The sequence below is a fragment of the Pipistrellus kuhlii genome, unplaced genomic scaffold (assembly GCF_014108245.1).
Source record: "Pipistrellus kuhlii isolate mPipKuh1 unplaced genomic scaffold, mPipKuh1.p scaffold_m20_p_2, whole genome shotgun sequence".
In the NCBI taxonomy this organism is placed as follows: Eukaryota; Metazoa; Chordata; class Mammalia; order Chiroptera; family Vespertilionidae; genus Pipistrellus; species Pipistrellus kuhlii.
In genome coordinates this window covers 70,893,540-70,906,302 of record NW_023425515.1, presented here as the reverse complement: position 1 = coordinate 70,906,302, position 12,763 = coordinate 70,893,540, and the positions used below count along the sequence as shown (strand labels likewise).

Here is a 12,763-nt window from a genome sequence, read left to right as displayed (position 1 = left end):
TTGGGTCACCAAGGGGTGTGGCTGGCCTGCAAACTACCATAGGTCCCTCACCTAGGCTGCTCTATGCCCCAAGGGAACCCCCACTCTCATCTGGGACACCCTTCAGGGCAAACCAACTGGCCCCCACCCATACACCAGGCCACTATCCTATCTAATAAAAGAGTAATATGCAGATTGACCATCACTCCAACACACAAGATGGCTGCACCCATATGGTCAAAGATCCTGCCCCCATGTGGACACAAGATGGCCACCACAAGATGGCCAGCAGGGGAGGGCAGTTGGGAGGCACCAGGCCTACAAGAGAGGACAGTTGAGAGGGACCAGGCCTGCAAGGGAGGGCTGTTGGAGGCGATCAACCCTGCTGGGGAGGGCAGTTAGGGGTGACCAGGCCAGCAGAGGAGGGAAGTTGGGGGCAAACAGGCTGGCAGGGGAGCAGTTAGATATCAATCAGGCTGGCATGGGAGTGGTTAAGGGGTGATCAGGCTGGTAAGCAGAAGCAGAAGCGGTTAGGGGCAATCAGGCAGGTAGGCAAGTAAGCAGTTGGGAGCCAGCAGTCCTGGACTGTGAGGGGGATATCTGACTGCCTGTTTAGGCCCTGATCCCAGTGGCAGTCAGACATCCCTCGAGGGGTCCCAGATTGGAGAGGGTGAAGGCTGGGCTGAGAGACACTCCCCTCCCCAACCCCCCAGCCTCTGTGCATGAATTTCATGTACTGGGCCTCTTGTATTATATGACTAACTATTGCTCTCAGAACCTGCTCCAGTTTTGTAGCCTTATGGGAGAGTAATTGTGCACAAACTCCAGGTATGTCCAAAAAGATCTATCATCCTTCCTTATTCTAAAATGATAAACTTTCATTAATATATACCAAGATTGCATATTAGGAATTTTGGATATCATACTTCATTGTTGATTCCCATCAGGCCTACTGTTGACTTAGACCATAAATCATAGTCTCACCTCTTTGTGCTGTATTTTTTACTACCCAGAACTCAAACTGTTTTTTGGACTTCAGTGCAAGGCTTTAAATTCATTTCCTTTAAAATTTATATTCATTGTGACCTGAAAAGATGTTTTTAGTTTTTATTAGGTCCTAAATATTTCATAATAACTTATGACTTTAGAATCATTTAAAAAGCCTTCTATAAATTTAGCATACCTTCCTTTCATATTTTTATATGAATTATTGATAAAATTACTTGATATGAGAGAATCTGGGCAGCCTCTGTCTAGGTTGCCACTGACCCATGGATAAATATCTATTGTATGTATTTCTTCAAAAATTACAAATTCAACTACCTAAATAATCCTTTCGTCCCTCCTTCTGTTTCATATTATCTACTAAGCTATTTAGAGAGACTACAAAGTACAGACATCACATGTTCTGTAGTCACTACATTGTCTTGCTCTGCCATAATAGGAAAAGTAGGTTAATATCATGTGACCTATTAAAAAAAACCATATTAACTCTTATAGAAAATGTTAACTGTCTATCTCCTCACAATATTTTCTTATTCTGGAGTCCTGTTGCCATTGATGTGTAGTTCACTGTCTTTTGGTGTATGCTTTTTTCATCTTCTCCTCTGTGTTGGAACTAGGCATTTGGTGGGTCTGTAATCCTTTAACTTATCTACTATATTTCCTCACTGGCACACCTGACGGTTGCATTTATATTAGCCACAGGAGATGAGATTCCTTCTGACAGGATGGTACGTTCTTATTTGGACAATAAGATATTCTATGAAAATTTATTCATACATTTAGGTTGAAATCTTCTCTTGCTAGTGTTTGTAGTGCAGTTTTTATTCTGGTGAAAATTCTCAACAAAATGATGGAGATCAAATAATAATTTTGGGCTTTTATTATCTCTCCTTTATCTATGAACCCTGTACTGTGGGCTTCTAAAGTAGGCCTGTTCCTCTTCAAAAATCTCTATTAGGAGAATGAAAAGACAAGGTGGGAGAAAGGATTTTCAAATCACATATCTGATAAAAGTCTTATATTCAAAATAAAACAAAAACACTGAAAAGTCAAAAATAAGAAGGTAAACCAATAAAAATGGGCAAAAAATCAGAATAGTCACTTCAGAGAAATATATGGATGACAAATAAGCATATGAAATGATGTTCAACCTCAGTTATCAGAGAAATGCAAATTAAGACCACATTAGATATCACATCATATTTAGTAGAAAAAAACTGGTCATCCCAAGTATGGGCAGGAAAGTAGAGAAACTTGAATTCTAGTACATTCTGATAGAAATGCCAAGTGGTTCAACCACTTGGGAAGACAGTTTAGCAGTTTCTGATGAATTTAAACATACACTTAATATACAAACCTACACTCCCTAAGTACTTCTTAGAGAAAAGAAAACATACATCTACACAAAAATCTACCAGGATATTAATAGAGTTTTTGTTTTTTTTAATTGCCAATAACTGGAAACAACCTAAATGGCTCTCATCTGTGGTCTAACCACACAATGGAATACAACACAGCAATGAAAAAGAACTAAATATTGATATATGTAAAAATATGGGTGAATCGCAGATGTATTGTGCTAGCAAGAGAAACCAGGCTCAAAATGTTGACTATTATGGAATTCCATGCAGACGAAATTCATTTAAAGGCAACATCATAAAAAGAGAGCAAACAGTTGGTTGCCAGTGGCTGACGAAGGAGGGAAGGACTGACTAAAAAAGGGCATGGGAGAATTGTTTTAGATGGAACTATTCTGTAACTTGATTGTGGCAGTAGTTACCAATGATCAAATATGTTTGTCAACTCACAGAACTGTTCACTACAAATATTCTAGATGTAAATTAAAACTTAATTTTAAAAGTAGTGTGTAACTTCTGTTTTATTATCCAAATACATCTTATTTTTTAAAAAGCCACTTTCATTTTCCTAACATATGGCAATCCCTTAGCCAAAAATATCACTAATAAGAGCTGGATGAAAATTCTAGAATGACCATTCTGAGTTCTCTTTCCAAGCTCTTCCCTCAAAGATTTCTCTCTTTAGAGAGTTTTTCCTGTGTAGGTCTGATTGTAGCCCTCAGGGTTATAGTCATCTGTTAATAATGTCTCAGAATCTTTACTATTTTTCTCATAGGTCAAAACAGCACAAACCCAATAGCCAAAACCTGTGATTTCTTCCAAAGGCTCTTGAACCCCAGCCCCAGTTTGGCATGTGGGAAGATCTCAGCAATGATTAAAATATACACAAATTAGATATGTCTGTTATGACCACATTTTGTTACTGCTTTATGAAATTGTGAAGTTTCAAAAGCCACCAGGCGAGATCAGATTTTCCTTGTTTATCGATGAATATGGAATGTGGGGTGGAATCATAGAATCACAGAATGTTCAAACTGGAAGACTTTTAGATTTCATCTAGTCCAATTCTTTATTTTACAGAATCAAAAGCTTCATTGCCTGTTGGCCATCATCTAGTAACTTCAGGCATTCTCTGATCTCACATTCCTTGGTTGCAATCCAGACCCAGGTCTGAGCTACACTGTGCTCCTAGAGAAGTGCATTCCACTTGGATAAAGCAAAACAAGAGCCAGCCCCCTATTCCACTAGCTGACAGGAGTATAAACATGTAGTCCTGAGGGTGCATTAGTGATCAGTTATGCTATGGTTCATTCAAATGAAGCTTTTTTTTTCTTAAATATATTTTTATTGATTTAAGAGAGGACGAGAGAGGGAGAGAGTTAGAAACATCCATGATGAGAGGGAATCATTGATCGGCTACCTCCTGCACACTTCTTACTGGTGATGGAGGCTGCAACGTGGGCATGTGTCCTGACAGGGAATCAAACCATGATCTCCTGGTTCATAGGTCAATGCTCAATCATGGGGCAACACTGGCCAGGCAAAATGAAGAGTATTTAAGTATTGTTGGGTTTCCCCCCAAGATCATACATTTGGGGTCTTTTAAAATATCTGTCAGAACAAGAAAAAAAGACTTATTTTATTTTACATGTTTATTTATTGAAATTTCACTGCAGTTCAATTGGAACATCCTGGATGTAGGGAAGTCTGATTTTTTTGAAACACCTCTCCTCAAGTCTACTTTACCTTGTTTACCCATAGACATTTTCTGTGAAGGGAGTTCAAGGCTCCCTCAAATAAATAAATAAATAAATAAGCAAAAACAAACAAACAAACAAACGTACAGTTAGGATTTCTGCTACTCTTGGCTTCTCAAGAATAAAGTTTGTGGCAATACTTCAGAACTATCAAGGTTTGGAGTTCTCACTACTGAGCATAAGTGGGTAATATTTGAGAAGGTAGCGTCAACTGGAAGAAAACAAGGCTACTGAGCTCAGTTGTTTATTTTTCCTTCTTCTCTTTTAGCCAAATGCAGAAGGTTGGTTCTGTTCATATGCCCCTTCCTCTCTTTTTGGGAACAAGTTAAGTCACCATACCTGTGGCCTGAATTTCCACTTGAATTGAACTGACTGAAGCTCTAGTGTATGGGACCTCTGGTTGCTGAGAAAACATGTATTTCAGTTTTATTCTGAAATTGATTTCAAGTTTCATAGCATTATGGTGGGAGAAGATGCTTGATGCGGTTTCAGTCTTCTTAAATTTATTGAGATTTGTTTTGTGTCCTAACGTGTCACTCTACTATCTTGCAGTGGTTATCTCCAGGATACATGAAAGTATTACATAGCGGAAGTGATCTAGGTTCACTGTTTTCTTTCTTCCTCTTCTTTGAGAGGATGCATAACTTCTTGTTTGCCTAGAAAAAGCTCTCATGAGAGCATGTATGAAGGACTGGGCAGGGTTTGCAAGAGGGCAGGTGGAACTCCTGTCAGCTGTTTGGGAAGCTGGCTGGCCATGGTCGCTCTTTCATTTTCCTCCAAGCTCCCTTTGGAATTCTTTCTTGACACACATCTCAAACTCCTCCTCTCATTCTCCTGTTGGCCATGTCTTGTGGAATACTAAGGTCCCAAAGCAGCCCTTGTCCCTGACATTCTCTGCTGCCTGGGTCCTGTCAAGACCCCATCACACTCCCCACAATCATGTTCCCTAGACATGGACTCATTTTCTCAGTTCTTTCAAGGGGGTGGTTTAATTTGATAGGTAAAGGTGAGGTAAGAAACAGTTGTATTATATATTTTAACAGCAGCAGTCTAGGGACAGTGCATCTGCTGTTGCTCTCTGATCTAAAGGACAGTCTTTCAGGGAAAAGTGGTTCCAGGGAGGGTGTCCCACATGGTAGAAGGCTCCCTTACTCAGCCTGGCTTTAAGCCTGCCCGTAGGTAGCATTGTACGAAAGCAGTGAAAATCGGACCATGTTCTTGGGCTGCGAGTGGCTCTTTGTATTCATTCAGGCCTTTGATGTATGCAGTGACATTCCATTATCCTGGGCCCCACAAGACACCAGTAGTTCTGGGGCTTTTCTGGTTAATGTTGCTTATGATAAGCCCCTCAAATCACAGAATGTGACAAATGCCCATTAAGAAAACAAGCTTTTGTAATATCTATCCAATTTCCAAAGCCACTTAGACTACATATCAATTTAGCAGTAGGAAAATAAAAGTAGAACAGGAAATTGTCTATTGAACATTCAAATTAAGAAATTAAAAGGGGCTGCTTATTAGCATGTCCATCTTCCTTTCCACCTCCCTGTGAAGAAAGGAACGTTTCTAGTGCAGTAACACTTGGTTGGATATGAAGACATCCATCTAATGAAATTCCCAGACTCCATGCTGAGCTGGAGAGAGCGTCATGAATGGCTCAGACCCAGGCCTTCGAGGCAGGGGACAGACACCGTGGTACTCGGTTTGCAGTGCAGTATCTGGAAAAAGCATTGGTTACATATTTGTAACCCGTAGCTAATGATTCCCAGTCAGCAGAGGCTGAGCGGAACACCACACAGGCAGCAGACCATCAGCAAAGATGTCAGTGGAATCAGGCCTTGTCTTTTCATGTAAACTGGCAGCTAATTTCCCCCTTAATTACTTACAACACCATCAATACAAAACAAAGCATTTTATTATTTTCTTAAACACAATGGTGCCAGAATATTAGGATTTATTTTCTAAGTGTGTCATCAAGCACATGTATGTAATAGGCTCAAAGGTCAGTCTGCCCAGAGATTTTCTAGCGAAAACTGTCTGTTCTCCGGCCTCTCTGGGTTTCTTGAAAGAAAGTGTGATGACAGAAGGATGTGCTCCATCTCCCCCAGGCCCTGGCCCTATGTTATTATAACAATTATTTGGTATTTTGAAGTTTTCAAAGAGCTTAGATGTGTAGAATCTTAAGGGGAGGTCCTTATATGGATTAGAGGAAAGAGAAAGAGACTTCTAGGGTAAAATTTCAGAATATTACTGCTTGGAAAGGCTTTGGATGAGAGAGCCTATTGCGTGGGAGAACATATTTGCCAATGTTACATACAATAATGGTTAAATATCCAAAATTTATAGGAAACTCATATTTAAAAAGGAAGATAAGCAATCTAATAAAAAAAATAGTCAAAGCACCTAAATAGACACTTTTGGAAAGTGGACATACAGAAGGCCAAGAGACAAATGAAAACATTCTCAAAGTCACTAATAATCCAAGAGATGCAAATCAAAACAACAATGAGGTACCATCTCACACCTGTCAGAATGGCTATCATCAACAAATCAACAAATAACAAGTGCTGGGGAGGATGAGGAGAAAAAGGAACCCTCGTACACTGCTGGTGGGAATGCAGACTGGTGTAACCACTGTGGAGAACAGTATAGACTCAGAGTTTCCTAAAAAAAAAACCTAAAAATGGAATTCCCATTTGACTCAGTGATCCTACTTCTAGGACTATATTCCAAGAAATCAGAAACACTAATCAGAAATAATATATGTACCCCTATGTTCATAGCGTTACAATTTATAATAGCTATGATTTGGAAACTGCTAAAGTGGCCATCAGCAGATGACTGGATTAAAAAACTGTGGTACATCTACATGATGGAATACTACACTGCTATACAAAAGAAATAACTCTTACCATTTGCAACAGCATGGATGGACCTACAGAGCATTATGCTAAGCAAATTAAACCAGTCAGAGAAAGATCAATATCACATGATCTTACTCATTTGTGGAACATAATGAACAATATAAACTGATGAACAAAAATAGATCCAGAGACAGAAGCATGAAACAGACTGTCAAATCTCAGAGGGAAGGCAGGAGAAAGGGAAGGGTGGGATAAGAGATCAACCAAAGGACTTGTATGCATGCATATGAGCATGACCAATAGACACAACCAATAGGGCAGTGAGGTCATGTGCTGGGAGGGAAATGAGACATATGTAAATACTTTCAACAATAAAGAATTTAAAAAATTAAATATGATTTTAAAAGGGCTTTGGAAGTCTTTTAGTCTAGCAATTCCTAAGTTCAGTAGAATACTAGTTCTGAAAAATGATATTTGAAAACAGGGTTTGAAGATAAAATAAGTTTGGGAAACAGGGAACTCTATTTTTCTTCCTGGAGAGTGACAGTGCATCTTAACATCTTTAGTCCCTGAGGAGTCCTAAAATGAAAAAAAAAGAATTATTTTTTTCTAAAGCAGAATTTCCCACTTTGATTTGATTATTAATATCTCTTGCCTCTTAAAAAAAACCACATTTATTAAGCCAAAACCTTAGTTACACAGCTAATTTGTGACAAACTCCTATCTCACAATTTGTAGGCTCCAGATCATTGTAGAACTTGTTTGTGATTTATTCCCATTATGACTCATAACTAAGGACTTACGGAGTTGTGACCAGGCCATGGTCTGTACTCTATGACATTATGGTTTACTAAGAGGGGTTTGGTTCTATTGCCCATGGTGAATGCAGGGAAAGACCACCCGGCTGCAGTTAAGGCAAGCATAAGGCAAGTCAGTGAAAAGGTGACTCCAAAAAGCTCTGTTCTGCCATGAGAACAGCAGTTAGAACATTAGCCCATGCACAGAAAGGTCACTGGTTTGGTTCCTATTCAAGGGCATGAACTTGAGTTGATCCCTGGTTCCAGTTGGGGTTGTGGGAGGCAACCAATCCATGAGTCTCTCTCACATTTATATTTCCTTCTTCCTCTCTCCCTTGCTTACACTCTCTCTAAAGATCAATAGAAAAAAATATCCTTGGGTGAGGAAAAACAAACAAACAAACAGAAAAGCTATGCATTTATTTTATTTTATTTTATTTTATTTTTTAATCCCTTCACTTCCCTGTTCTGGAAACTTTTATTCACACTAAAGTGTAATTGATTCTAACTACAATTAAAGTATTATCTAATCACTAAGATTTACATTTTAACCTAAACCCTATCCTAAACAAATAAAACCCTGAGAGTGTATCTCAGGGGCTGCTTCTGGTAGCCAGGCCTGTCGCACAGGCTTTTACTAACATATCAATAAAGAAGAGCCTTATTTAAGAACTACATATATATAAAGAAGAACATACATTTTCCCATTTCTAGAAGCTGCTCAGAGTGGAATGACATAGTTTCATGGAAATCACATATGTACTGTATATGAAAGCTTCTTGTTTGCAGTAGGAGGTACAGACGTGTTAGTTATTATGACCAAATTGGATTCAAGTTAGAGAAAAGAAATCTGACCTGCGAAGTACACATCACAGTTTCCTTTTCTCAGCATTCAGGGCATGGGAAGTTTCTATTTCTGGCTTTTTAGTTCCTCTGATTGAATCTGGCCAGCGCTGTCAGAGGAAGGGATGTAGGAATGGGATACTTAGTGTACCCACAGTTAGGTATAGAGTGTGTTGTCTGAAGGTTGTAGGTTGTAGATTTTTATATTTTGATTTGCCTTCGTATTTAATTTGTGATATGTTTTACTGTATGAAAATATGTCATAGTATGTATTTTATTATAATTATCAATTGTTTTTCTTATCTATGTCCCCTCATGTTCAGGAGAGAGGTGAATTTAGCTCTTAGTTTGAAAACAACAAATGGACAAGGGAAAACAAGCTTACTACAAACAAGAATGTTCCTCTGTTACATGTATGAATGCAAAACTGTCCAGTTATTCTTCCTAATGTTCTCATTTAATGATTGTGATAAGAATACTTTCCCATAAAAAAAATCCAAAAGAAATTAAGAAGTTTGTTTTCCCCCATAGATTCTCTGTGGTTTCTGTGGTGCTACAATACCTTTTGTCATTGCATTTGTAATGATCTCATCAGAACTGAGATTATCTCCCAAGTGGTAGGCTGGAAGTTCTTTACCTCCAGGCATTGTGGGGCAGCATGTGTATTCTATTCCCATAACTCACTATGTTTTCTGGAATAATAGACATAGCCCAAGCAGGTGCAGATGCTAAAATGCCAGTCATTTCGCTTCTTCTATGGGATGTTGATTCTATCTTTAAAAAAAAGCAAAACACATCTTTTTTAATTTCAGGAAAAAAGGAAGTGGGGGAGAGATATTGAAACATCTATGATAAGAGATGAGAGAATCCTTTTGGAGATTGAGCCCAATGCCCTAACAGGGAATCAAACCTTAAGCTCCTGGTTCATAGGTGGATGCTCAACCGTTGATCCACACCGGCCAGGCAGGATGTTGATTCTATAACTTGCAATCAGTAGTAGAGTTCAAAGGAGGGCTTTCCCTTCCCAGGCAACAATCCTTCTGTTCCCTGGCCATAGCAAAGAGGTCCAGATTGCACAGATTCTGACAAGTTAATATTCTTCTTTCCCCACATGGTCCACTTCAGGGTGTAACTCTGGTGTACAGTTGGTTGAAAGACATCTGTAGACCACAGCAAAGTGGGGGAATAGATGCCATTGCCCTGGAGTTGTGGGCACAGCCCCAGGTTTGTGTGCCCACATGGACTTGGGCTAAAGGCCTTGGAACTGTAAGTGACGTGACACACAAGATATTCTCAGCCTAGTGCAATGAGGTTTTCTTTTCTTTTTTCCCAGTGTTTATCCAATTGTAAACTCTGTACTCTTATTTAAATAACTGGAGGCCCGTTGCAGAAAGATTGGTGCAAGAATAGGCCTTCTTTCCCCTGGCTGCTGGCATGGCATTGGTTTTCTTCTGGCACCTGGGATCCAAACCTTTCTTCTGGCTGACGCCTTCTGCCTTCGTCCCAGCCGGAGTCTTCAGTGTTCGCTCTGCCCGAAGCACTGCTCCTGTAGCTCCCTCCATCCACCAAAATCTCCCTCATAGCAGGTGTCCTGCCCTACCCGGCCACTCTGTGCCTACATATGCAAATTAACCCACCATCTTCGTTAGGTTAATTTGCGTACCCACTCCTGATTGACTGGTGGACATCACAAAGATATGGTGAATTTGCTTATTTTTATTTTATTAGTGTAGATGGTATCCTTTTTATTAGTAAGCCAGAATGAGAAGTTCCTGAGTAATTCATTTGATATAAAAAAAAAAATCACTGTTGAAATGTATAATTGTTATTTTGGGTAAAATATGAAGAATACAATGATTCTATTTCTAATAATACCTAGTTCATCTTTTCTCCCATTTTCGAACTTATAATTTTGACTTTAAATCTAAAATCCAAAATCAGTGCTTCCTGCCAAAATGCACAGTCTTTATTTGTGCCTGAATGGCTCAGAATAGTTATGTGTGTTTTTTTCAGTATAAAGGATAAATTCCTTGTTCCATCTTGCTGCTGAGCTCAAGATCCTTAAAAGCCAGTTTTGCTTTACTGTGACTTACCTGAGGTTTTTCACTGCATCCAAATCCACCCTTACTTTGTACATGTTCTCAGAAGAAAATGTTCTAGGAGAGTGCACATGCCATGACAGCCACAGACCTGAGGATTGTTGGGATAAATTTGCCTCCAACTGAACATTAGGACTAATAGTTTTTTGTTTTGTTTTGGATGGGCTTGTCTTACAGCCCTGGGCATCATGAAATCTGCAGCGAAGACTGTTTTTGAATTGCATTAGTATGTTTTATTGAATTAGATTTTGATTTCTTGATGAAGAACCTCATCTGTATTGTACTTGCCATGAGCAATATAACTGATACCATTTGTATCAGTTGGACACACTCACAGGTCATAGGCTGTATAACGTTAGCTTTTAAGTAAGTCAGGATTGAAATATCACATTTCCCCACTGAAGTGTCCCTGGCTCCAAGCTGTTGGCACAGAAAGTCATTAATCAATGAGAGAAAGAGGTGATGTCCAGGGGACTGCAGTCATTTGTAGACCATTGTGGGCAACCTGAAGCCATAAGCCCAAATTTAGCCATTTCTTCTTTGTTCCCAATTTTTCATCTGAGTTTATAGAAATTCATAACATGTTTCATCCAGTGCTCCAGAGTCACAAACACATACCTCAGCTAGGCTTCATGTTTAGCCTAATGGCTGCTGAATGAAAGAAGAGTCAGAAGGGGGTGGTGGGAGGTAGAATTGGGTCAAATAGATGAGGACAGAAGGAGACTTGACTTCGGGTGGTGAACACACAATGGGCAATACACAGTATTATAGATTTGTTCACTTGAAACTTGTTTAGTTTTAACCAATGTCAACCTAATAATTTTTATTTTATTTTATTTTATTTTATTATTTTATTTTATTTTATTTTATTTTAGAAAAAAAAAAAGAAGTCTCCAGGTGTAGCTGAGAGGCTGGCTAGTATAGCTGGTGTAGCCAGCACGAGGGACTGGCCACTCTCAGTGGGGCTGGGACTACACAGGCCTATGCATAGCCTGTGGGCCACAGGAATCCTGGACTCTGCCCTGCCCTCCCTCTGCATCCATACCTGTGCCTTATGCGGTTGGACAAGCCTGTTGGAACCCAGCTGCTGTATCTGCCATGTACCTGGAGCATTAGTTTGACAGCTGAACCAGGTTGTTTACCAGACTGGTGCATGTTAGCCCTCTTTGGCCCTGAAGGTATTCTGATACATGGAGCAGACTGTACTAGTAATGACATGTGGGCCTGGGAATATGATTTAAAAAAAAAAGTTTACAAGAACAGAAAATTGCCCAATAGCTGCTAGACATTTCAACTTTTCAGCCCTTCTTTTTTGTCAGGGAGAGCTGACCCTGGCACTGTTCTTCTGTGTCTGAATTACTACAGTATAGCTCTTGGAGCAGCCTTCCTATTTCTTGTCATCACCTACCGGCTAATGAAAAGAATTATGTACTGGCCTCAATTAGCCCTGGGGTTCACTTTTAATTGGAGAGCTTTACTTGGATGGTCTGCTGTCAAGGGCTCCTGTGATCCATCTGTTTGCCTGCGTCTTTATTTTTCTGGAATTAAGTGGACTCTAATATATGATACTATCTAGTCCCATCAGGACAAAAAAGATGATGTGCTGATTGGATTTAAGTCCACGGCCCTGAAGTTCTATGAAAACACCAACTGGTGGCTCATTGGCCTCAGGGTAATGATATTTGGGGCACTGAGCCTGGTAGACATATGCAGTGGTCAAACTGCACCCTACTCCACTGCTCAGGCTGCTGTCAGAGCCCATCTGACTCACCAGATTTAAGCTCTAGACAGCCACAGACCTGAGGATTGTTGGGATAAATTTGCCTCCAACTGAACATTAGGACTAATGGTTTTTGTTTTGTTTTGTTTTGGAATTGTCCTAGAGAACTTATGGGGGGAAAAGAAGTATATGAAACAAAGAAAAAAATATAGATAGTAGAATAGAAAATTAGCAAATGAAGTTTACCTAGGAATTTTTAAATCAAATATTCACAAAACAATCTTAGGTCTTGTTATACATAATTAGATTTGAAGAAGTCTTTCAGTATCTCTAAGAATTAA

The 12,763-nt window shown here is 39.5% G+C and overlaps 1 pseudogene; it reads left to right on the top strand.

Annotated features, from left to right (window-relative positions):
* Window positions 1-11,685: 11,685 nt before the first annotated feature.
* On the top strand, window positions 11,686-12,551 carry LOC118722975 (annotated as a pseudogene).
* The last annotated feature ends 212 nt before the right edge of the window (window positions 12,552-12,763 follow it).